We start from the raw sequence: 27257 nt of genomic DNA, 5'->3' as shown, positions 1-27257 counted from the left end.
CAACTTATTGGGGTTGCAGATTGTGATGCAAAAGACATTTTTCAGTGTGTGGAAAGTTGGGAACTTTAAAGATTACATTGTTTTAGGTGGGGGTATACCGTCATACAGGATACATTTTCAACATGACAAGAATTGTTGAAAGATCGTTGATCTGTTTTTCCAACTACATTTTCTAGGGATAATTTAATTTCTTCCTTCCTCCCTCCCTCCCTCCCTCCTTCCTTCCTTCCCTCCTTCCTTCCTTCCTCCCTCCTCCCTCCTTCCTTCCTTCCCTCCTTCCTTCCTTTCCTCCCTCCCTCCCTCCCTCCTTCCTTCCTTCCCTCCTTCCTTCCTTTCCTCCCTCCCTCCCTCCCTCCCTCCTTCCTTCCTTCCTTTCTTTCTTTTTTCTTTTTCTAGTTTTATGTCTTTGTTGGACAATCAGCAGTTAGTTCTTGTCCACACTGGCTGTCTGTAGATTTTGAATGTGGTAACAGGGATGTAGGTTACCAAAGTATAGAGTATTGTTTGGCGCATCTTCACCCTCATTACACTTTCTGGACAATCACACTCAAATACCATCCAGGACATTCCTTACTCCTTTGGCCCAGACAGCTTTGTTGAGCCTAGTATGGATGCACACACCTGGAGCTCCCATCTCTTTCACGGCAAATTTCTGGATCTCTTTGAGTGCCCGAGGACCACGCTTCCCCGAGCCCGCTCCATGGGTGCGCTGTGAATGTCGGTGTGTTCCCGAGTCACGACCTCGCTGATCGCAGAATGGCCCTTCTTCTCGCCACCCTCCTTTGAGGGAGCCGTTCTGCCCGGCTCAAGTTGGAAAAGGGATAATTTAATTTCTTAGGAAAAAGAATAAATCACATGATTACATCTTTTTTTTTTTCTTTATATCCTTCATGGTATGGATTTCAATTCTAAAATTTTTTTCTAAAATACATATTTTTATTTGACACATAGTAATACACATATTTAGGGCTACAGTGTAATATTTCAGTACATGTATACAATGTGCAAGATGAGATCGGGACAACTGGCACATCAATCGCCTCAGGAATATATCATTTCTTTATGTTGGAATATGAAAAAGGATAGCTAATGTGTACAGAGGTGTGACTGGATAGGAGCAATAACCAGAGGTGTCCTGTATGGCAATACAATAACTATGGCTGATAATAATTAATGAATATTTCAGAGTTCTAAAACAATGATTTGCAAAAGAAAATGCAGTGCTAGAAGGGAGAGATAGTTACTCTGGTGCTACTAAAACAAGCACCTCTTGTCTCCAGGTCCCTCGGGTAACTAGTACAAAGAACTCATAACCAATCTACACCATAGGAACTGCAGTTCCCACAGGGCAACCAGAAACACTCGAGGTCAATCTGTAATCCAAAAGTATGTCCAGAAAGCTTCTAAAGCCAATCAAAAAGAATATCCAAATTTCAGGTACATTGAAATGTTTAGGGAGAAATTTGTTACACTAAATGCAAAGGCAGCAAAACATAATCTTTGCTAAGAATGTAGGAATTTTAGATTATGTAGAGGGAAATGAGAGAGAGGGGGTATGAAAAGTGGTAGAATGAGATGGACATCATTACCCTATGTACATGTATGATTACACGAATGGTATGAATCTACATTGTGCACAACCATAGAAACGAAATGATGTAGCCCATGTGTGTATAATAAATCAAAATGCAGTCTGTAAAAATGAAAAAAGAATTTAAAAAAAAGGAAGGAAGGAAGAAAGGATCAGAGAACAACTCAGCATTAGGCCTTCACATAAGTTCATTCTAGTTGCAGTCTGATAACAACTTCAGAAATAGCTGTTTTGTTTTCTCTCTCAGGCCCATGTCTTATTTCTAATGGTTCTATGCAATCTCTATTTAAAGACATCTGCCATTCCTCAAGATCCTAAGGCTTTTGTTTCACCTGCTGGTGTAAAATTTTGGGAGTAAGTTTTTGCTTTTTCCTTGAAACTTCTTCACTCAGTTAAAAGTCTCAGAAACAATCATTTGGATTTCTGACGGTTACTTTCAAAGCAAGGAAACACTCCAGTGTGATGAAACTGAAAGCAAAATGAAATTGCAACTTTTTTTTTCCAAATAAAAATAATGTTCAAAAGTTCAGTGGGATATTCATTAGTTATGACAAGTGTACCTGTCTTTTTTCCTCTTGCTATATAACAAAATACCTGAAGCTGGGTAATTTACAAGAAAGTGGTTAAGTTGACACACACCTCTAGAGGTCTGAGTACATGGTGCCAGCATCTGCCTACTTCTTGGGAGGGCCTCAGGAAGTGTCAACTCATGGTGGAAAAGCAGAAGGGAAGCAGGCATGTGCAGGAAAGCACATGTGTCAAAAAGACAGAGGCTGGCCAGCTTTATAATGACTGACTCTCACTCGACAGATCCAGTCCCATGAGATCTAAAGCACTCCAGTGGGAAAAGCTTTATTTATTCCTAATTACCTAGTCACCTCTTAAAGGCACCACCTGTCAACACCACCACAGTAGGAACCAAATCTTAACATGAGTTTTGGTGGCAACAATCATATTTAAACTACTGTAGTACCATATAGTAATATAAGATGTTAGCAAAAAACTGGGGCTGTGTTTATAGGAACTCTCTGCACTAGCCTTGAAACTTTTCTGTGACTCTTGAAACATTAAAAAATACATTTATATATACACACATACATACGTACGTACACACACACACACACACACACAAAGAATAGACATAAAAGGTGAAAATTACATGGGACTTTAAATATTATCTAGTGCAACCAACTGCCACATGTCAGAATCTTTTCATCAATTTCATCCAAAAGCGGTCATTCAGGGTAGATTCACTTGAATTGTATTTTAGTCAGAAAATTCTCTAAGCCCACACAGCCCGGTGAGTATATTTTGGGAGATTTCTGAGAGAACATTCTCCCCTTATCGAGACCAAATCTGTCTCTCTGTGGAACAGCTGTGAAGCTATTCCTTGGGGTCACAGTAAACCATTCTATTTCTGCACTCTCAGCCTAGCACATGTAAATTATAAAACAAATCTAACTCCTTGTATTAGTTTGCTCAGGTTGCCATGATTTTATTCCAGGCTTAACCAACAGATATTTTTTTTTCCCAAGTTCTGGAGGTTGAAGTCCAAGATCAAGTCGTTAACAGTCTTGGGCTTCTCCAGAAGCCTCTCTCTTGTACATGGCTGCCTATTGGCCTGTATCCTCACATAGCCTTTTCTCTGTGTGTACATCCCTGGTATCTTTTCCTCTTAGTGGTGACTAGTCCTATCACCTTAGGACCCAACACCCCAAGATCCCATTGTACCTAATCACCTCTTTAAAGGTCTTGTTTCTCAGTACATAGTGGGTGTTAGGACCTCAACAGAGATTTTAATAAGATACATATAGATCCATAACCCCTCCTTTAGGCACTAAGCCTTTCAGCTGTTGGAAAAGTACAGTGAGCTATTACAGTGTATTGGTTAGGAGTATGGATTTAGAATTATATCCCCGGGAACAATCCAAGCTCAGGAATCAGTTAGCAGCATGTCTAACCTTGGGCAGCGATGTTCCCTTAGATGCTTCCCTGTCTACTCCAGAAAATGCAGATGATAATGCAATTACTCAATGTAGCAGTCTCCTAATCCGAGGGGGATATGGCCTAAGACTCCCCGTGGAAGCCTGAAATCATGGATGGTATCAAACCCTATATATGGCATGTTTAGTGCGTGTGTGCAATACACATATATGGACAGACATTAGAATTAGTAGTCTAATTACTATAACTAATTTATTTTAGAATAGTGAAATATTTAATTAATTATTGTCAACAGTTATCCTACTGTGCTATAAAACATTAGGAATTATTCTGATTACATATTCTATTTTTCCTTGCTAACATACATACATATAATAAAGTTTAATTTGTAAATTAGGTACAGCAAGAAAGTAACTAATAAAAACAATTATAACAATATACTCTAATGAAAGTTTTGTGAATATAATTCCCTCATCTCTTTCAAAATATCTTATTATACTGAAATAACAACTAATGACTGGGGTTAAATCAATGGTTGAAAGCAAAACCATAGAGAAAGGGCACTACTAATATGATATGGTAATGGTAACTGCTCATTATGGTCATGGTGAAGGTTTAATATCACAGTTCATATAAAACATGTCACATGATAGCTAGCACATCACAGTGCTTTACTGAGTACTAATAATGATAATAATCACTGTTGATTCTTCTTCAGTCTCAGAAATCCTCTCATCTCCTTTGACATGGTTTTAGTCCCCCCAACCTGAGCCCCATGTCCTATACTGTGCCTATGCTTATGTTTGAGGCAAAACCTCACTCCTGTGTAGTTGGAAACACACATCCTAATAACTGAACCTAAAAGCCCTTTTACTATTTTAACACTCACATCATAATAAATTCATAGCAAGTAGACCCTCTGAGTCTTCTTAGCTCGAGTCCCTTTTTGGAGATTTCTGCTGAGCCAAGTCTCCTTCCAGCCTATTTTGAAAGGCCAGTTTCTAGTAACAAAAGTCATAATTATTCATTCATCCATATTAAATTTTACCTCATTAGCATCAGCATCTTCATCTCATTGTCTCTTCAAGGTGTTCTCGAATCATCTCACTGCTCATTAATAATCTGTTTAAGACATTTCTCTAAATCTATCCAAGTTTCCTAATATGTGTTGGGGAACAGCTTTGGCCTGGTCACTTTATAGGTATCAGCATGAATAAAGCTTGAAAGGCAGCTTATCAGAGTCTTGGCAGGCAACATCCTGGATGGGAGAGGTGGGAGGTTTCTAAGGGCTGCTCTACATCTCCCACTGATGCTCCACCTCCCTAAAAGGATGTCAAGAGACAGTTTCTCGTCGCCTTCTGGGCTCTGAGGACACATAGGCCTTCCTGCCACATCCCTCAGAATAGAGCTTTAGAAAATAAAAACTCTCAGCTGGAGTACAGATTTAGCTCCTTAGAACGAGAGTAGCTCCCAACTGCTGTTACAGTTGCTTCTCTTTTGTGTTCATGCCATCCTGGTTGGTGTCTGGGAGCTGGGCACTTTGGCTTGTTCTCCTTACTGTCTCCGTAAACAATATGTAGTCCAAATCTAAAAGTAGCTCATTGCATCCTTTTGAGTAGATCAGTTGGACACCGGCTTTGCCTTATTCTCTAAACCGCTTGACAGTTTGTGGGAACTTCCTGTTTCTTTAAAATCAGAGATTAATTTATCCAACTCTATTCTTTTCCAGTTGTCTTTAGAATGTCTCAAAGATTGTCCATGGCCAGCCCATGGTTTCATTTGCAACTTCTCTTAGTACTTTGGAATGCCATTTGCTGTAGCCAAAAGGTTATGTTATAGCAGCCATCTGTTGCTAGTTGCTTTCTTATTATCTTGTCATGAATTTTAACTGCATCTCAATTTTATCCAAGTCCACTGCACACTTTATGGCCATTGTTACCTATGCAGACTTCACCTGCCATCATTCTGCTACATGAACTTTTTAACTCTAGAACTTCCCAGGCTGCTGGAGAAGCTTTCTACCTGGAAAGCATGTATCCATTCCCTTATTCAGACACTCACCAAGTTGTACCTAATGAGACCACTAAGACGTTATGGGTTTATTCTTATCTCAAGAACTTAATATGTTCTTACATATTATATACATGAACCCTTTGATCCTCACTGCACCTTTATGAAATATGTGACTTTATCATTGTGCCCATTTTATAGGTTATTAAAATAATACCCTCCAAAGTTAGGTAAAGATTTATTGTGGCTTACAGTTTAAGAGGTTTCAATTCAAGGTCACTTGGCTCTATTATTTCTGGATCCGTAGTGAAATACATCATGGAGGCCAGGAGACAGAAAGAGAGAGACAGGGACAGAGAAAGAGACACAGATGGTGTCGGGGATGTGGGCAGGGACACACTAGCTCCTTCCAGGTTACACCCTCAGTGACCTACTTTCTCCAACTAGGCCACACCTCCCACAGTTTCTATCACCTTCCAATAGTCCATTCAATTATAGACCCATCAATGGATCCATTGATGAGATTAAAGCTCTATGATCCTGTCACTTCCCCAAAGTGCCACCTTTGAACATCACTGCATTAGGGCCCAAGTCTTCAACACGTAAGCTTTTGGGGTACATTCATGACAGGAAGGAAATGAGAAATGTGTCAGTGAACAAAGATGTCCTCCAAAAAGATAAGTCAAAGTCCTAGTTCCTGATACCTGTGAATGAAATCTCCTTTAGAGAAATACAAAAGCATCTTGACAGATATGATCATGACTAAATGAAGTAATAAAAGACCTGGGTGTCCCTAAGGCAATATGACTGGTGCTGTATGAAAAGAGGAAGTGGAGACACTGGAGGGGATATCATGAGCGATGGAGTCATGCAGGGAGAAGACGCCCCTGCAGAGAGGGAGGCAGAGAGGCAGCCACAGCCCAGCAATGCCTGTGGCTTCTGGAAGGTAGAAGAGGTGAGGAGGGATCTCCTCTCACCTTCAAGACTTCAATGCCTTCATGACTACCTAATTTCAGACTTCAGGCCTCCAGAACTGTGAGAGAATAAATTTCAGTTACTTTAAGACACCTCGTTTATGGCAGCATTAGGAAAAGAACACGTGCTTCAGGGTCAATTTATATGCCACATTCCTGGTGTATATACTAATGGACACTTCTTTACTCAGAATGAATCAGCCCCTCTGTATTAGTCAGGGTTCTCTACAGGAACAGAACCAAAGGAGATATACACACGCACACACAGGTGTGATTATAAAAAGGGGGGGTTATTAGATTGGCTTACACAACCAGAGGCTGAATAGTCCCACAATGGCTGTTAGACGACAAGAGCTGGAGGAATCAGTACCTGCACAGTCCAAGAAGCTGAAGTCTCAGAACAAGAGGCATCATTGATGGAGCCCCAGGCCAGGACCAAAGGCTGAGAAACTCCCTGGAGAGTCACTGGTCAGAGTCCACTTTGGAAGAGTGAAGGAGGATCTGATGTCCCCAGGTGATCACAGTAGCAATCAAAGAACTTGCTCAAGAAGAATAGAGCTTGCATCAACTGCTACTCCCTTGTTCTTACAACTTCTTGTCCCATCAAGGCTGCAATCTATTGGACTGTGCTGCCCCACACTTAGTGTGGTCTCCACCTCAGTTTGCTGCCCCACCTGCAATCATTCCTAGGAAGATCCTTACTGATACACCCAGGAGCCTCGTAATCTTAGTCCTCTCTTAATCCAATCAAATTGATTAAGATTAACCATCACACCCTCTATGGCAGAACCATGGTACTGACTTAACTTGACATGTCTGTTTATAGACAGCACATTTATCTACTAGCTGGAAACTCCCTTTGGCTTTTGGGCCTACAAAGCACATTGCCTTAAATGCAGCAGTAGCTCAAAACAGTCCATGACTGAAATTATCTGAATTAAACCAAACAAGAAAGAGAAGAATTTATGGACTATGTATTTGTGTTCAAATTTTATTTTGACAAAGCTTAAGTTTAGTGTTCAGTAGCTCAGCATTTCTTAGATTGCTATTTTACAAAGCAAATTTTAAATTCCTCTTTGTTATGAATTTTATGAAATGTGACTCAATATACTCACTTAAGATTCTGGAGATGAAACCAAAACTGAAAATTTTCTGTGCACCCACCAACATGAAACTTATTGTAATAGGATTGCTGGCATAAGCTCCTCTTGGACAAAAAATTTCAGACAGTGATTCTACCAAGACAAACATACTTCTATTAAGAATTGTTTTTCTCATAAAATTGAAGAAAAAAATCTTCAATCTTCAATCTTACTCTTATAATTTTGTATATCATTTCTGGTTAAGGCTTACTGCTCTTGAATCGAAAACGTTGGGCAAGGAAAGCTATAATGGAAGCAAATATGTTAACTGGTAAATACTACAGTACTTATCGGCAATCTTTTACACTTATACAGCAGACATCTGTCATCAAGTTCATGTTTATACCCCTCTCCCTGTACCACCTGCATGTGCCAAGGGTAAGAACTAATGTGATCCTTAGAGAAACAATTTGATGTAAAGCCATACAAAGGTAATTTTGGCATTATGTTATATTTAATTCAGGAAGCACTGATCAATTCACTTTTATTAAATTAAGTTAATCATTATTTATACTACTGTTACTGAAACTACAATTTGGGCTAATATTAATTATGAGCCTCCTTTCTCCCTTATTATAATTTTAACTCCCTAAGGATGAGAACGGTATTTCATAACTCTTCTTCTCCCACATATGATTCTGTCTGGCACATTTTAGGTACTCAACTAATACTGGTTGGATTGAATTTGAGACATTTGTGTTATGATCTTATCCCATGATGCTTATTCCCAATGAAGAGAAATCACAAATTATATGAATTATAAGAAAAAAAAGAAACCATAAGAAAGTGTATGAGTGTCACATCGTGGATTTCTTTACAAGTTTTTTGCACCTCTCCAGATGGATTATAGAACTCTTCAAGGAGGCTGCACATACATGCCTACTATAATGGCCCAATTTAGTTAATCAAGACACAGGACGAAAAGGAACAAAAATTTTACACTGAAGAGGAACAAATGTGCCAGATTGACCTTTCTTGTGTTGCTAATGAGGCACTGTGTTCAAGCACAGACTTAGCTGCTGTAGCAAAGAAAGCCAAACACAGTGACTCAAGAAGCAAGTCGACTCTTTTCCAGAGTGGACAGGTGGTCCAGGATTGGTGGGAAGCAAGTTTCTACATGATCATACAAAGGACTCCGGGTCCTTCTGTTTTGGTATTTTGTCAAACTCCAGGGTGCTGTACTCATTTTAATATGTTCAAAATTGGTTTATCACTACCATACCATCATTCTAATTAAGAGTAGAGAGGAAGAAGAACACGTTTAAATGATGTGCCTCTGCCTTCTGTTTATTTTCTCTTTTCCAGAAGTTATTCTCATACTCCAGGGAAAGATCTAAGTTTGGTGGAGCCTGAAACAGAAATAATGAAGTAAGGGAGTCAGAAAAAGGAAAACAAAATTACAAAGTGATATCTGTTACCTTTCCATTACTATAACAAAATACCCTGGATAATCAGCTTATAAAGAGAAAAGCATATATTGACTCTGTTTTTGAAGTTTCAGTCCATGATCAGTTGATATTGTTGCTCTGAGCCAGCTGCAAGATAATACATGGTAGAACAAAACTGGTTATCTGATGGTCAGGAAAAAAAAATAATAAAAACCTGAAAAGAGACCAGAGTCCCACAATCTCCTTCCAGGGCCCCACCTTACAGATTCCACCATCTCCCAAGAGTGCCACCTTGGAGAACAAGTTTTTAACAGATGGACCTTTGGAAGGCATCCAAGGTCCAAACTACAGCAATAAAAAAAAAAAAAAATTTACATAAATGTGATTAAAAATACATAAGAGTTTGAAAAGCTATAAAATGTAAAATGAGATAAAAATTTGATTTTTTTAGAGTGAACAAGTGCATAAATATTTTAAGGCTTTCAAATTCTGCAAGTATCACAAAATCCAGAATAAAATATTGTTATTATTAGTGTTTCATCAAACCTCAATATGGTTTTCCTATATTTTGACCCCATCCTTTTGAGTCCTTCTTCATGTGCATTTCTATACCATCACTTTCTATAGTAAGAATAGAAAAATAAATGTCTCTAATATGGTTGCTGTGGTTTGGATGTGGTTTGTCCCCCAAGAGTCCGTATATTTAAAGCTCGATCCTAAGAAAGGCTGTGGGACCTTTAAGAGGAAGGGCCTACTGAAGTCCCTTGGTTCACTGAAGACTCTGTCTTTGAAAGGGATTAAGTTATTTCTCATGAGACCCTTGGTAGTTCTCGAGAAAGGGATATTATAAAAGCTTGAGCCTGGCCCAACCCAGGGTCCTTTTTAAGATGGAACTGTTCATTCCCACACATGAGTGGCCATTTCTTTTGGAACCCTTGCCAGAGTCTGCACCACACTATTTGGACTCTCAGTCTCCAAATTATGAGCTAAGTAAACCTCTTTTCTTCATAAGTACCCTGTCTCAGGCATTTCATAACAGTGAAGAAAAGTTGACAAATACAATGGTTAATCAAAATTTATATTTTATTGTTGATAATTCCTAAGTGTCTTTCAGTGTTACAACCATTATTGTAATGACAATGTTAGACATTTAATGATACTCTGGAATGTACAAAGAATGTAACATAAGATACAACTGTGTTATTTTGTAGTACTGCTAAAGGTTTCAGCTTCAAACACAGAATTATGATCAGTTCTATTTCTTGTGCTTCTCACCAAAACAAGAATCACTGTACACATGGCATAAATATATTCTACATAGGAGAGAACTGAAATCTACGTTTCTAATCCAATGACTTGAAAGATATTTCCAGTCTAGCTCTTGTGGTTACTGTACTGGGACCAACACAAAGGGAAGTGTGAGAGAGTATAAGCTGGCAGGGAGACAGTAGTCTTCTACACTGTGATTACAATCAAACTCCTGCAAATTTTCCAAAACTTATGACCCAAACTTATGACCAGATTAATACACTGAGAGCATCCTGCCAGAGTTTGACAAATTTCCCTTAACAGAATTCTCTTGAGTTCCATTTGTTTTCCAGCAAATGACATAATTCATTCTTCTTTATGGTTAAACTCCATTGTGTATATATTCCATATTTTCTTTATCCATTCACCCACTGATAGACACCATAGCTGGTGCCATAGCTTATTTTAAATTGTGCTGCTATGAACATGAGTACAAATATATCACTATATTTTACTGACATTAATTCTTTAGGATAGATTTAGAAGATTGAGACAGCTGGGTCATGTGGTTGTTTCATTTCTAATCATTTGAGGAGCATCCATATTGACTTCCATAGTGTTTGTTTTACTAATTTACATTCCAACCAATAGTGCAAAGGTGTTCCTTTTCCTCCAAATCTTCCTCAGCATCATTTGCATTCTTAATGAATGCCATTCAAACTGGACTGAGATGAAACCTCTATCGAGTTTTGATTCATATTTCCCTAATGGCTAATAATGTGGAAATTTTTTTTCATATATTTGTTGGCCATTTGTATTTTGAGAAGTATCTGGTTCACCCCCCCCCTTTTTTTTTTTTTTTTTACTGTTAAGTCTTTTGAGTTCTTTATATAGTCTGGATATTAATCCTATGTCAAAAGAGAAGAAAGCAAAGATTTTCTTCCATTCTGTACATTCTTTCTTCACAATCTTATTTCCTTTGTTGTGCAGAAAATTCTAGTTTGAAGTCATCTCATTTATTAACACTTGGTAGTATTTCCTGAGATGTAGAGTCCTATTGAGGAAGTAGTTTCCTAAGCCTATATGTTGGGGTATTGACCCTACATTTTCTTCTAGGAATGTGAAGTTTCTGTTCTAACTCCTAGGTCTTTAATCCATTTGGAATTGAGTATTGTGCAGGGTGAGAGATAGGGATCTAGTCTCATTATTCTACATATGGATAAGTTTTTCCTAGCACCATTTGTTAAAAGACTATCTTTTCTACGTTTTTGGCACTGTTGTCAAGGATCAGATTACTTTGAGAATTTGTTTATGTATCTTCTATTTTGTACCACTGTTCTATGTGTTTGTGCACAGCCTATGTTTTTTGTTACCATTGCTCTACAGCATAATTTGAAGTTAGGTTTTATAATGCCTAAACCAGTATCGGTTTTTGGCTTAGAATTGCTGTAGCTATTCTGGATCTTTTATTCTTCTAAATGAGTTTTAGGATTGCTTTTTCTAGTTTTGTGAAGAATGTTATCGGCATTGTAATGATAACTGCCTTGAATCTTTATGTTGATTTTGGTAGTATGACCTTTTTAACAATATTAATTCTTCCTCTCCATGAACATGGGAGGTCTTTCCATCTTTATTTTCAATTACTTTCTTCAATGTTCTATAGTTTTCATTGTAGGGGGTCTTTCACCTCAATTAGATTCATACTTTGATATTTTATTTTGGGGCTATTATGAATAGAATTGTTTTCCTGGCTTCTTTTTCAGCAAATTCATTATTGATGTATCGGAAAGATATTGATCTTTGTATGCTGATTTGGTGACCTGTTACTTAGTTTATTAGTTCTATCACTCTTTTGGTGGAGCCTTCTGGATCTTCTAAATATAATACCAGCTCATAAACAAACAGTAATAATTTGACTTCTTACTTTTATTCTTACTTCTATTTTATACCTTATATTTACTTCCCTTGCCCAGTTCTCTGGATAGAATTTCTAGTATAGTGCTGATAGGAATAATGAGAATGAACCTCCTAAGCTTGTTCTGGATTTTAAAAGAAGCTTTCAGTTTTTCCCTTCATTATGATATTGGTTTTTGGTTTGTCATATATAATCTTTATGATGCTGAGATAAGTTTCTTTTATGCCAAGTTTCTTCAGTGTTTTTATCATGCACAGATGCTGAATTTTGTCAAAGGTTTTTGTCTGAATCTATTGAGATGACTATAATATTTATGTGGTGAATTATATCTATTGATTTGCATATGTTAATCCATTTTTACACCCCTGGAATGAAACCAAATTGGTTATGATGTATACTCTTTTTAATATGTATTTTAATATGATATTTCATTAAGTATTTTTGCATCTAAGTTCATCAGAGTTATAGGTTTATAGTTCTCTTTCCTTTATGGGTCCTTATCTGATTTGATATCAGGGTGATACTGGATTCATAGAATGAATTTGGAAGTATTCCATCCATTTTCATTTCATGGAGTAATTTGAGGAGCATTTTGCATTAGTTCTTCAAATATTTGATGCAAAGCAGTAGAGAATTCATCTGGTCTTGGGCTTTTCTTTGTTGGAAGGCTTTTTTTACTGCTTCTGTCTCATTAGTTGTTATTGGTCTCTTTAGGTTTTATGTATCTTCCTGATTTGACTTTGATATGTGTCTAGAAAAGTATGCATTTCTCCTCAGATTTCCAGTTTATTGGAGTGTATGTTTTCAGAATAGTCCTTAATGATTTTCTGGATTTGTGATATTTGTAGCAATTTCTCCTTTTTAAAATATCTTATTATTTGTGTCTTTCTTTCTTTTGGCTAATTTGACTTAGGATTTCTCTATCTTATTTATCTTTCCAAAGAACCAACTCTTTGGTTTCATTGCTACTTTGTATTTTTTTATTCTCTAATTGATTTTGCCTCTTATTTTAATTATTTACTTCCTTTTACTGTTTTTGAAATTTTTAGTCTTGCTTTGATGAACCCATGGGTTGTTTATTTGGGATCTTTGTTCTTAAGTAGGCATTCATACCTGTAAACTTTTCTCTTAGAACTGCCTGCATAGTGTCCCAGAGGTTCTGGCATGTTCTGTCACTATTTCACCTGATTCCAAAAAAATTTTTGACATTTTTCTGATTTCTTTTATAACTCATTCATCATTGTTTGATCTCCAAGTGTTTGACTAGCTTCTGTAGGTTACTCCTCCTGGTTGTTACTGACTTCTAATTTCATTCCATTCTGATTATATATAATATATATACATACATATATATATATATATGATTAGGTATATAATATATATGTGCATGTATTTGCATGTGTATTTACACATATATAGCTATGGGTTGCTCTGCGATCTGAAATATTATCTATTTTGCAGACTATTCAATGAGCAGCCAAAAGTGAATTCATCTGTTGTTGGTTGGAATGTTCTATTACATCCTCTTGATTTATAATATTTTTTATATTCAAATAGAGGTTATGTCTGTTGATGAGATAGGTGTGTTGAAACCACCCAGTATAATTGTATTGAAGTCTGGGTCTTTAAGTCTTTTAATGTCTCATTTATGAAATTAGGTGCACTGATATTTGGGGCATGAATATATACTATCATTTATCTTCTTGTTGGATCATCCCTTTATCAGTATGAAGTCCTTTGTCTCTTTTGATTAATTTTGACTTGAAATCTGCTTTGTTGGGTAAGAAAATAGCTAGTCCTGCTTATTTTGGGACTCCCATTTGTATGGCATATTAATTTCCTTCCTTCCACTTTCAGCTTGTGGCTGTGCTTATGAGGTGAGTCTTTTCTAAACAAATGGTAGGGTGGTTTTTTAATCCATTATACTAGCCTGTCTTTTAGTTGGAGAATTGAGAACACTTACACTCAGTGTTATTAAAGAAAGATATTCATTATTCCTGCATTTTTATTTCTAAGTTTAATTTGTTTGTTTCTCATTTGCTTAGCTACAACTCAAATGAGATATTTCCATTTGTGATCTCTAGTAGTTGCTCTTGATTTCTTCTCTGTGCAGTATTTCTTTTAAATATTTTCTGTAGTGCAGGCTTAGTAATGAAGTCTTTTAGTTTCTGCTTATTTTGAAAAGTTTTATTTCTACCTTGATTCTGAAGGATAGCTTCGCTGGATATACCAATCCATGTTGACAGTTATTTCCTTTCAGGGCTTGGAACACATCATTCTAAGTCCTCCTGGATTTTAAAGTTTGTGCTAATAAATCAGAATTGTGATTGGTCTGCCTATAAATGTGACATGACATTTTTCTTAAGGCTTTTAAAGTTTCATTCTTGCTCTCAATATTAGGCATTTTAATTATAATGAGTCATGGAAAGTTTTTTTTTTTTTTTTTTTATCTTGTCTATTTGAGTTTCTGAAGGCTTCCTGAATCTGAATGTCCATATCATATCCAAAGTCTGGAAATTTTTGTCATTATTTCCCTGAAGGAGTTATCCATGCCATTAGCCTGCATCTGACAATGCTCATGGATTCCAGTAATTCTTATATTTGGTCCTTTATGCTGTTCTAGAATTCTTGCATATTCTAGTCATGGTTACTTAGCTTAATATTGTCTCAAAGTTCAAGCCTGGTTAATCTGACTTCCAGCTGAGATTCTGTCTTGCATGTGGGCTACTTGATTAGAGAGATTTTCAACTGAGCATTGTTATTTGACTTACTGTACATTTCATTTCCAAGATTTTTTCTCAATATCTCTATCTCCTTATTGAATTTCTCATTCATGTCCTTACTGACTTCCCTAATTCATTCAGTTGTTTTTCTGTTTTCTTGGAATTCACTGATATTGTAATCATTCTTTTGAATTCTTTATCTGGTATTTAATCCACTTCAATATCTTTGGAGTCAGCTGCCAATGAATTCTGAACTTTAAAAGGCATCCTATTATATGTGTGTGTGTGTACACACACACACATATATGTATATGTGTATACATATATACACACACGTTATTCTTGTATTGGGTTTTATACATCTGTCGAAATGAATTTCTTTTCCACTCTTATGTGTGTGTACCTTTTTTAGGGCACAGTCTTCTCTTGGCAAAAAGTTCTTGGATATCAGATTTTTCTGAACTTTTAAAATATTTCAAAGTGGATTTTGTTGCTACTTTGTTTCCTTGCCTTTGAGACTTTGTCAGGTAGTATCTGTTCTGGATAGATTAAATCAACATACCCCTAGAGCCTGGCAATGCCAATTTGTGCTGTACATCTGGATTTTAGGGTATTTTGAGAATTCTACCTGTAGGGAAGAGGAGCCAAATTTTCACAGGACTCACACACTTCATCACCCACAAATGTGGCATTCTCAGATTCATGCTTGGGAAATGTAATCATACCCTTCTGTTCAGTTTCCTGACCCTCTTCAGGTGGTCATGTGAGTCACCAGACTCAAAGGGAACTCAAGTTATACTTTCCTTTATAACTCTGATTTTAATCCTCCTGAATAGTCTTCTTTTTGCCTATTTAACTCACATTCTAGTAGCTACACCCTAGACCAACTGGTAAGCTCTTGCTGGGATAGTATGGCAGTATTTGCTATGATCTCCCAGGCTCCAGCAGCAGTAAGCTGTAGCACAGGCTCCTCAATTTGGGACTAGCCTCAGCTCTCCACCTGGGAGTTGGGAAACACAGAGGACTTTTCAAATAACCAGCTTTCTGTGCAGCCCCTGGTTCAGCTGAGTTCAGACTGGTTTTTGTTTGACAGGTTTTCCCATGCCAAATTTGTTCATTGTTCTGCTGCTTGTGTTATCCCTCCTCTCTGGGATGATCTGGCGCTACTGCCACTGCCACTGCCACCCCCAGCTTGGCTTCATTGTACTCCTCCTGATCCTTTCTTCAACGCACTCAAATTTCTAGGTTTCTAGGAGTCTCTGACTGATACTTAATTTCAGTGAATTACCTCTCACCTTCCTTGCTGAGAAGCAGTATTTCTGTTGCTTGAATCCCAAGCCTTGGGGCAACTGGAAATGAAGACCTCCTCTAATCTGCCATCTTGAATCTCCATCTATTTCCTTAAAGGTATATACACTGGTAAGACAAGAACGGATACACTAAAATGGGCAATTCCATTCAAATACAGGGAAAGCAGGAAGCAAATAGTAGTCACTGGTCTGTATCAATTCTGAAATCCATCCCAGCACACATTGTCAGGGAGCAGGAAACATTCCTTATTTGGGGCCCAGTTCTTCACGCTGGAATGCTCTGTCCCACCATCGAAGGTCTCAGCCTCTCCTTCTGCAATATCTTTTCTTTTCAATAAAAACTGTACCATGTTTACAGCTGATTCTCAGTCTTCCTACTGGATATGAAAAGTTGGGATCCCAGAGGCCCATTTTCATCTTCAACCATCTGTTCTTTTTAGATTCCAGTCAGCAGTACTTTTCCTAGCATATTTTTCTTTTAAAAGTATGTGACTATCCTGTGAAATTATTTGAGTTTATTCCACACCAAAAAGTCACATCTATAATTCTTTCAGATAGGCTATTAAGATCAGTCCACACATCAAGTAATTGAGCAACTGGATAATACTAAATTTGACTCTGGACTGAATTTTTTTCTGGTTCTGATTTTGATTGTTCCTAAATAACTGTGTCCACACTACTGGTGGCTATGTAGAGGGTGGTTTTTCATATGATCAGTTCATTAAGAAGCTTCTGCTGAGTTTGAGATGTCAGGGATGGGCATAAGAGGAAACAGGATACAGTTCACTTTCTAGCCCTCCCGTTTGAGATTCTCTAAAGATTCTTCCTGGTTTATCTAAAAACTATAGCCTGTTATATATTTACTTATTAGGGGTCCAATTTTGAGAAAATGTAATTTCTATAATAAATACAAAATGAAATGAAATGTCTAGCAATCTTTACTTGATTTCCGTAGATGAATAAATAGTTACAAATTAATGTCCCCTCATGGCTCTTTATGTAAGAGTAAAACAAGGAGAAAGAAATTTTTATCATTTCCAGCCAAACTGACCTAGAAAAATGAAGTTTCTAAAAGTTATGTAAACCAAGAATGGTTCCTTAAAATATGATCAAATTCAGTCTTTAAAAAATAAAAATGAAATAAGGTATATGAACAATTAAAAAATGTTCTTCCAAATTCAAAAGAAAATAATTATATAGACATTCAACAATAATGCTTCCTTAACTGATCTAATGGCACTTAATTATATGTTTTTTTTTCTTGTGAAGTAGGAAACATTCTTATTAACTACTGAGGCCTTTTTTCCTACCTTAAGATCTGTAAAGTTTTCACAATTAGCTTCTCTAATTTCTAAGTGTGATAAAATTTCCATTTTATGAACAGGAAATACATTTTGAGTAGTTCTGTATATTTTGGTTACCTTGCAGAAGTTAATTTCCTTTAGAGTAGGTTTCTAAAAATCTAACAAAGTGGGAGAACTTCACTTGTCACTGTACTAGAGTAACTGAGATCAGATTTGTCCACTCTGCATTAGAAACTGGACAAATAGACTAAATATGTGAAAAAAAATGCTTCCAGAAAAAAAAAAAAAAAAAACTCCATGTTTTTTAGAAAAAACAACAAAATTCAAAATTCAGCAACATAATAAATCACAATGTTCAGTATGTAAGTACAAAATGAACAGCACGATTGTTCATTTTGAACCAAGCTGATGAAGGGATTGGAAAAAAGACAAACACAAAAATAGAGCAAAGTGCGACTCAGTTGTTCAGTCGACCTCTGATGGAGGAGGGCTGATAATGAGCAGGCTCTGCACATTTATTATATAGGTTTTTATATCAAAGGGATATGTTGTGAGAAAGTTAATTTAAAATGCCTGAGGTCAAAAGTTTCAACAGCCCAATTACAGTCATCAACTTGACCTCACGATTCTCCACCCCAGAAGCTGGCACCTGAACCTTAGATCATGACTAATAAACTCCATGGCACATGGGCAGTTACCATACAACTGGGCAGTTTTCTTGGTGCCCCAGAGATTCCCAAGAGAAGTTCCAGCCTCTGTCTTAGAGCAGTTCAAGGACCCTTAATTCATTTGCCACTCCAAACATCTCCCCCTTATTTTTTTAACTTAAGCACAAATGATGGGCTCTTTGACATTCTCAGATATCTTGTTGTTATAAGGCATCTTGTTGTTATAACTCAAGAGAATTAGTAGCAAACACATATTTCCAGAAATGTGCCATACAGAATGTTTGATCATATTCCAACACTTAAAGCAATTTACATCATTAAGTATTTGTTCAGCAAGCCATGCAGGATTCACAAACATGGTGGCTGGAGACTTAGGACCTCCCTGCTGCTTGACTATCTGTTTAGTCTGAAGCATCAGGTTCTTCGATTGTCCTCACATTGGCAGGTTGACATTCTGGGTCCACAGAGTCTTCTTCACCTTCCCCTTCTTCCTTCTCAGCTTCTTGTTCCTGGTAGGGATTGGGATCAACACCTCCGGTTTGAGCTTAAGTCACATGAACCTTCATGATGACGACGAATGGTGTGTTCAGGTACCCAGATGGGACAAGCTGCACTTTCTAGAAAGATACAAGTATAGACTCTACCCCACATTATCACCAGATCTGGTCCATCCCTTGTCATGTTTGTAAGTCTCTCCACCAGACCAGGCCTGACAGGCCTATTATAGTGGGAGTCATGTGTACACAGCAGCAGTGTGACCTTTAGCATCACAATTTTAAAAATTTAAAACAAAAATAGCATGATTCAAACAATTTGCAGGGTTCTATCTCTCCCTTGTTGTTTTTTAAATTGTAACATAGGGACAAGTGAGCCTGCTTTACAATAACCTGACCTCAATCTGTCCTGTAGTTATTTAACCTTATCCCTTACCAGTCCTGATTGATTAACATAGAAGCACCATTCTTCCCGGAGGCAGAGGCAGAGGTAAATAAGAGCCTCACAAAGGAAAAAATACCTCAGAAATGCAGGGAGTGTGGGAACCATATGTCTTAAGTTCTATTAAAAGAACTATTGTCTTTTAAGTGCCCAGGAATGGCCATACTTTGGTTATAACTGTTTTTTGCTAGGTGTTCAAGATGAAGCTGGTCAAACTGACCTTGTTCTTATCTACTGTTAAGAGTCAGCTGAGTTCCCTCAGGGGTCACTCTTGGGGAACTCGAGAGCAGCCTCTTAGCTCTTTTAGTGCCATCTTCTACGATGGCTTAGGGTCTCTTTGATGATCTGGCTTCCCTTGGAAGTGTCAGGGATGACTCCCTTCTCCAATGATCCTTTTTTTTTTTGCAGCACACTGGTCACCTTTCTGTTCCCATGGGTCTCATGAATAACCCCTGAGTCACGTGGCCCAAAGTTGCAAAGACTTTAGAGAAATCCCCTTATTCCCTCGGTTCAAGCTGAGTCAGAGAGTCAGAGTCAAATATTGTCTATTTTCTTTCTTGGCCCTTTTACTTCCTTAACTTTAATCTCCAAGTCTTGGACTTAAACATTCAGCAAACCCATTTCACCAGTCTTAAAGAGTAGTGGGTTTTAACTTTAACATCTATAACTTTATGGTCATTTACCCCTTTAATTCAATTGGGGTCAGTATTAGTACTGAAGTTAGGTTTACATTCTGTCTGTCTATAGGTAATGGCCTATTATTTCAAATTAACTCAGTTTGTTATATTGAAAGTTGTACTTCTGTAAAGCACTAACAGGCAACAGTTAAAGTTTATGAGGAAAATACAAAATGAAATTAATAAGAGCAAAAAGATATTTAGTTTGTGAAATAGCTATGAACCAAAGAACATAATTTTTTGTGAGTTCAAGTTTTTACTTAGCTATATACTTTTTGTTTAAAATCATGGTTATTATTAAAACAAAAATGTTTTTTAAACTTAATTTTAAATGAACTTGAATGATTACATTAACATGAAATAAGATGAAAGGCACAGTCTTAACTTAGGTGAAATGGCCTCTTGACAAATCTTAGGTGTTTTATTTTTGAAACTGATTTTAGTCTCTTAAAAAAATATTTTATAAATTTTTATATGTATCATTTCTTAAGTCTATATGAATCAGTTGACACAATTTAACACATCTGAAACATGAATCAAACAAAAGTTAAGAGAGCTTTTAACCCTCTTTTGCTGGAAATTGGCAAAATATTTTTGCGTTTCATAGCATTAACCTTAAACGGATGAGGCTCTCATTATCTTTCAAAAGCACATTTAAATTCCTAATCCAGTGTAAAAAGTAACATAAAAACCTACATATATCTTATTGATAACAGATACAGTTACAGAATATTAAATGATATAAATTCCCAATTAAATGTGCTATTGTTATAAGTCTAAAATTACCATTACAGACAACTTTAGTTTGGAGAACACTAGCCTCATAAAGTGCTCTTTTAAACCTCATACATTAAAGACTTGTATACCTGGTAGATAGGAATACATTTATTATACCAAGAAGTCAGTAATAGCACAATTACATTTATGTCTTATATTAACCAAATTTAGCTTTTTAAAAAAAATTTAGACTCTGTAATGTAGCATAATACTCTAAAATAACACTTGTTGTTTAACCAGAGTTGTATGAATCTTAATTCCTTTAAAACCAGTTGCTCTAACATAGATTAAATTTTGGATTATACCAGTATGTTAATATTTGGCCTTAGGAAAAACCCTTGAATAGCTTTAATTGATTATGCTATTTACATATGACCAATCGAGTTACACACACACACACACACACACACACACACTCTCTTTTGAAATTTACCCTACACAAATCCTTTTGTAACTTGCTTAGAGATTCTACTACTTTATCACACAAAGACTTTCTCACCAAGAAACATTTCCATTTCTTTCTACTTTCCATACTAAAATATATTTCCATACCTAAACCTTATTTCTCTTTCCTAGCTATTGATTCCTTTTTAAAGTTTACTTTAAAACAATGTAGCAATAAAACAATCATATGAAATTTCTGAATTTAGACAAAGTACTCCACTCTAATAAGATGAAATACTTTTATGTTATTCACAGTACTCTAATTGAAATGCAGTTGAAACATTCTGAACCCTTTGCATGTAGAATTATACTTGTTGGAATTTTAATTCTTAGTAATATTGCTTTCAGTGAACACAGACAAAGCACTTTTAAACCTTTTTCCATTTACCAATTTATGAAAACACATCCAATGTTTAACTATATTTCCTTACGAAACTAAAGAAGTCAAGAGTACTTAATTTTATATTTAGCAGTTTGCAACTTAACTTTGTAAACTAATCAGATGACTCTAACAAATTTATGATTAATCCCATTTATGTTAAATCTAATTTACTTATTTTTAAATGTGAAAACCAAGATATTAAACAAGCATAGTTAACAGTATTAGCCAACTTTGTCTTGTTGAAAGAAAAATCACAGAAGCAATGCATATCACATTCTAGACACTTTATAGAAATTAAGACTCTATTGTCTGACTACCTATAAACACTTGCAAGTTATTAATTTTAAAGACATTTTTGTTTACCCAATTTAAATTGAACTTGCTTTTAAATCATGTCAATTTAAAAGTATATACTTGGATCCATTTTTAATTTTCATTTTAATTGATGAGCGCTCATTTATTTATATGCCAATTTTAATACCACATACAACACATATGCAGACACAATACAATAGTGTGCATGCATACACAACAGACAAGAAAAGATTTTATAACATTTTGCAAGAGAAGCTCCACAGGTAGGAGGCAATGTTACAGATGTTTATCAAAGCCTCTGTTAGATTTAACCTGTTAGAAATTAAAATAAAGTCAATCAGACTTTTACTTTACTAATACTTTTATGTATTAATTGTAGAGCAGGCCTGCACAGATGGAAATGTTAGGTATAAAATCCAACAGCCATAAGGACACTCAAATAAAAGATTTCAGGTGGCCACTTATCCTGATGACTATCAGATCCATCCCAAACACTACCATATCTATGTCTTTCTTAGAATTTTCTAAGAGTTTTTTTAATGTATTTGAGAGTAAACCCTTGAAAAACTAGCCTCTGAACAAAGACTGCAAAGACCTCAATAATTAGATAAAGTAAAACTGGAAAAATTACACTAATTTAGGCACACAAGGTCAAATGTGAATTCACCATAAAATTATGAGCTCAAAATATAGAATCTTAAAATGGGAATTAAAAAAAAAAATTACACAGCCGCTATTTCTAAAAGAGCATGCAAAACATCTATACTAAATCAGAGTGCACTTTTGGCTTAGATTAGAGCCAATTTGAATATTTAACGACTGTGGGATGCTATACAAATTCAATGCAATTCCAATTAAAATTCCAATGACGTACCTTACAGAAATAGAGCAAGCAATTATGAAATTCATCTGGAAGAATAAGAAACCCAGAATAGCTAAAGCAATCCTTAGCAGGAAGAGTGAAACAGGGGGTATTGCAATACCAGATCTTCAACTCTACTACAAAGCAATAGTAACAAAAACGGCATGGTATTGGTACCAAAATAGAAAGGTAGATCAATGGTATAGAATAGAGGACACGGACACAAACCCAAATAAATACAATTTTCTCACACTAGACAAAGGTTCCAAAAATATGCAATGGAGAAAAGATAGCCTCTTCAACAAATGGTGCTGGGAGAATTGGAAATCCATATGTAACAGAATGAAACTAAACCCATATCTCTCACCATGCATGAAACTAAACTCAAAATGGATTAAGGACCTCGGAATCAGACCAGAGACCCTGCAGATTACAGAAGAAAAAGTAGGTCCAAATCTTCACCTTGTTGGTCTAGGATCAGACTTCCTTAACAGGACTCCCATCGCACAAGAAATAAAAGCTAGAATCAACCACTGGGATAGATTCAAACTAAAAAGCTTTCTCTCAGCAAAGGAAACTATCAGCAATGCGAAGAAAGAGCCTACAGAATGGGAGAATATCTTTGCCAATCATACTTCAGATAGAGCACTAAACTCCAGAATCTATAAAGAACTCAAAAAACTCTACTCCAAGAATTCAAATAATCCAGTCGACAAATGGGCTAAGGAAATGAATAGACACTTCACAGAAGAAGATCTACAAGCAATCAACAAACATATGGAAAAATGTTCAACATCTCTAGTAATAAGAGAAATGCAAATCAAAACCACCCTACGATTCCATCTCACCCCAATTAGAATGGTGATTATCAAGAATACGAGCAACAACAGGTGTTGGCGAGGATGTGGGGAGAAAGGTACACTCATACATTGCTGGTGGGGCTGCAAATTAGTGCAGCCACTCTGGAAAGCAGTGTGGAGATTCCTTAGAAAACTTGGAATGGACCCTCCATTTGACCCAGCTATCCCACTCCTTGGCCTATACCCAAAGGACTTAAAATCAGCATACTACAGAGATACAGCCACATCAATGTTCATAGCTGCTCAATTCACAATAGCCAGACTGTGGAACCAACCTAGATGCCCTTCAATTGATGAGTGGATAAAGAAAACTGTGGTATATATATACAATGGAATATTACTCAGTCATAAAGAATGATAAAATTATGGCATTTGCAGGCAAATGGATGAAATTGGAGAATATCATGCTAAGTGAGATAAGCCAATCTCAAAAAGCCAAAGGACGAATGATATCGCTAATAAGTGGAGGATGACACATAATGGGGGGGGGGGGAAGGGTTAGTGTTAGGGTTAGAGTTAGGGTTAGGGAGGGGGGCAAGTATGGAGGAAGGAAGTACTGTATAGAGGGTAAAGAGGGGTGGGAGGGGTGGGGGGAAGGGAAAAAATAACAATGAATCAAACAACATTACCCTATGTAAATTTATGATGACACAAATGATATGCCTTTACGCCATGTACAAACAGAGAAACAACATGTATCCCATTTGTTTACAATAAAAAAAAAAAAAAGTGAAAAAAAAAAAAGAATGTGGGAGCTCATGAAGTAAGAATATAAAAACTTGTAACTTTGGGACCTGTTAATTTTTCCTTCTAGTGTTGTATCATTAGAGGGTAATTTATTAAGCAAGCAGGATCGTAGAGTGTGAAAACAGATAAGAGCCAGCCAAGTTACATGCAGGCAGCTCAGATTTAAACAGGACATAATGCAATGTGGTTCCCCTTGACCAAAGTGCAGGAAGCAAGAACAAGATGGAATATGAGCCCAGAGGGTTGCCCAGGTGTGGAACAAATAAGGAGGGGCACCCCTGAACCCCTTTCCAGACACCAGAGCACCTAGAACAGGGGACGAGAATCTGTACACAAGACTTGGGGTAAAGTACTGACTCTAACTTATCCCTACAGTTGTATAGGCCCTCCCCACCACCACCTTCTCCAGTGGCTACCAACAGGCAGGGTTGAAAGGATCTGCAGGCCAATCGGTAGCATAAGGCAGGGCCACAGGCCACTGCTCTGCCCCCACATCCCCTGCACCCCAGTGCTGGGCTCTTCTGGAGGTCATCACCCCCTGGGCCTTGTCAGCAACCCACCTTACCTGACACACACCTCGTGCTGACCCACCAGGTCAGGGTCTTACTTCTGGTAGCAGGGGGCAGTATCTGTGGGTGACTGGGCTCTGCACCCCTGCCTGCCTGCTCTCTGAGGACAGAGTCTGGCAATGATGGAGTGGGTGGAGGTACAGTCAGCTGAAGAGTCTTTGTTAGCGGGTTTGTAACCTTTAACTGCATTCTTAAAGCCAGAAATCAAGGCTGACCATTTTATCCGAGATGGATGAGATAATCTTGTATTAAGGACCACAAAGTAAGTTTCCACAGAATTCTTGCCGATTTCTCAGCTGCATACCTAATAGGCCATCTTCACTAAGCTCCTCCCAAGTCTCTATATTTACCGCTCTCTCCTCAAGGAAACAGAGAAGTTTTTATAACAAATTGTAAAAACTGCACCAGCTGTGCCTTCTTTACAGGGCTGCCCAGTGATTTTTAAAGCATTGTAACATAGAACTCTCTTTATGCTCTTTCTTTAAAATTAGAATGTCCCATGCTTTACACAGAGCTATATATCAACTCACTCCTCCCCTTCCTTAAATCCACCTGTGTGTCACTTTTTGAGGAAGGTCCCACTCACCTTAAACAAATCAGAGTTCCCCAGAGTGTTAGAGGGTCCCGGTTCCAAGACGCCAACTGGCATGATGTTTGCTCAATTTCCCCAAACCAGTGATAAGGGAATTGGAAAAAAAAAACATGAAAAAACACAAAAATAGAGAAAGTAGGAGTCGGTGGTTTAGTCGACGTCTGACAGAGGACAACTGAGAAGGAGCACGCTCCACATGTTTATTTTATAGGTTTTTATAGCAAAGGGATTCTTTGTGAGAAAGTTACTTTAAAACAGAACTGAGGTCAAAACCTTTAACAGCCCAATTACAGTCAAAAGCTTGTGCCCACAATTCTCCACCCGAGTGGCTGGCACCTGAACTTCTGATCATTAACTGCTAAACTCCATGGCAACCACAAAATCTGCTTTTGAACAGAGAGGGCATCACCATAGAGCTGGGGGTTTTCTTGGCACTGAGAGATTCCCAAAGGAGGTGTCAGCCTCTGTCTCTGTCTCTGGGCAATTTGAAGACCCATAATTCAGTTGACATTCCTGACAGAGCAAGAAGCTAGAAAATGTGACCTAAATAACCTGAATAAATGTTGTCAATAGAAAACAAAAGACTAAATGGACATATGATGGAATTAGCAACAAGGACTAAAGAATGATTATAAATATGACCAACATTTAATCTTAAGGAAATACAAAGAATAACAAAATTAAGTGTGACAATGAAGAGATACTGTCTGATGTGAAAGTCTTTATCGGAAGCAGGAAGGAAGGGAGGGAGGGAGGGTGGGGCAGAAAGGTTGGTGGGTAGACACAGATGAAGGAGACAATGCAATGCCATGTGGATAATTACTGAATATAGGATATGGATGGAGCAGATATTCATGAACTCTGGCTACCAGAACAAAATACTGGGTAGCTTACAAAACAAATTTATTTTCTCAAAGTTTGGGAGAATGGAAGTGTGAATTCAGGGTGCCAGCATGGGTTGGAATCTGTTGAGGGCACTCTTTTTGGCTGCAGGTGGCTGCCTCTGGCTGTGTATTCATAGGGTCTTCCTTTCAGAGTCCATCAGAGAGACGTGGCCTCTTCTTTAAATCAACTCTATTGGATTAGGATTCTGCCCCAATAAACTCACTAAACTCCTAAAAGCCCTATTTCCAAATTTGACCACATGGAGGGGTATTGTTTCAAGACATGAGTTTTGGGAGGACAAAATTCAGTACCATAGAAGGCATTTATTATATCATTAATTTCTAAAATTTTACATATTTGAACACTTTCATAAAATTTAAAAGTGGTAAAATGTATTTGGTCTTCTACCACCTTTTTATACTTTATTAAGAGACAACCTTCCCTAAAAGATAATTCTGAAGTCTCTAGAGGCCCCTTATACCATTAAAAACCTTGTTTACATATTACAAACCTCCATTCAAGATAATAAAGCTTTAAGTTGGCTTTAATGTCAGAATTCTCTACTTTCTTCCCAGTTGTTGGAAATACTACAGTTCAAAGCTGTAACAGGAATGGTGTGGCAGAAAGCTTCCCCCTTTCTATACTTCCCTCTCAAATCCATCTAAAGGTGGCTTAAAGTTTTTCTTTCCCCACATTTATGCTGCTTTAGAAAGCCACAATAAAACACAATCTTAGCCTTAGAAACTCAGATGCAACTAGCCTTTCAGTCCTGTATAAATTATTTTTTTTCATGGTTCATGAACTGATAGACACATACTTATAGGATCATGGTTTTCCACGCATGACAAAGACCATTGGGAAAGGCTTCTAGGTGTAAGGTTGCTCCAACAAATTGACTTAAAGAATGTGTTTTACGATTTAGGAAAGAAATGAATAATATCTTATTAAACAGTCTTTCATGGATATTTTAAGTAAAAGTCATTATAAAAGCCAC

At 37.0% G+C, this 27257-nt stretch overlaps 1 pseudogene across 1 annotated transcript; it reads right to left on the bottom strand.

Annotated features, from left to right (window-relative positions):
* Positions 1-424: 424 nt before the first annotated feature.
* On the bottom strand, positions 425-25435 carry LOC306669293 (large ribosomal subunit protein eL31-like; annotated as a pseudogene). Its single transcript has 3 exons — positions 25373-25435; positions 24825-24969; positions 425-833 (listed from the first exon to the last, which is right to left on the bottom strand). The product of its transcript is annotated as a large ribosomal subunit protein eL31-like (transcript).
* Positions 25436-27257: the final 1822 nt, after the last annotated feature.

Source organism: Sciurus vulgaris, assembly GCF_902686455.1.
Source record: "Sciurus vulgaris genome assembly, chromosome: 9".
NCBI classification, from domain to species: Eukaryota; Metazoa; Chordata; class Mammalia; order Rodentia; family Sciuridae; genus Sciurus; species Sciurus vulgaris.
This window is presented reverse-complemented; position numbering and strand designations above follow the sequence as displayed.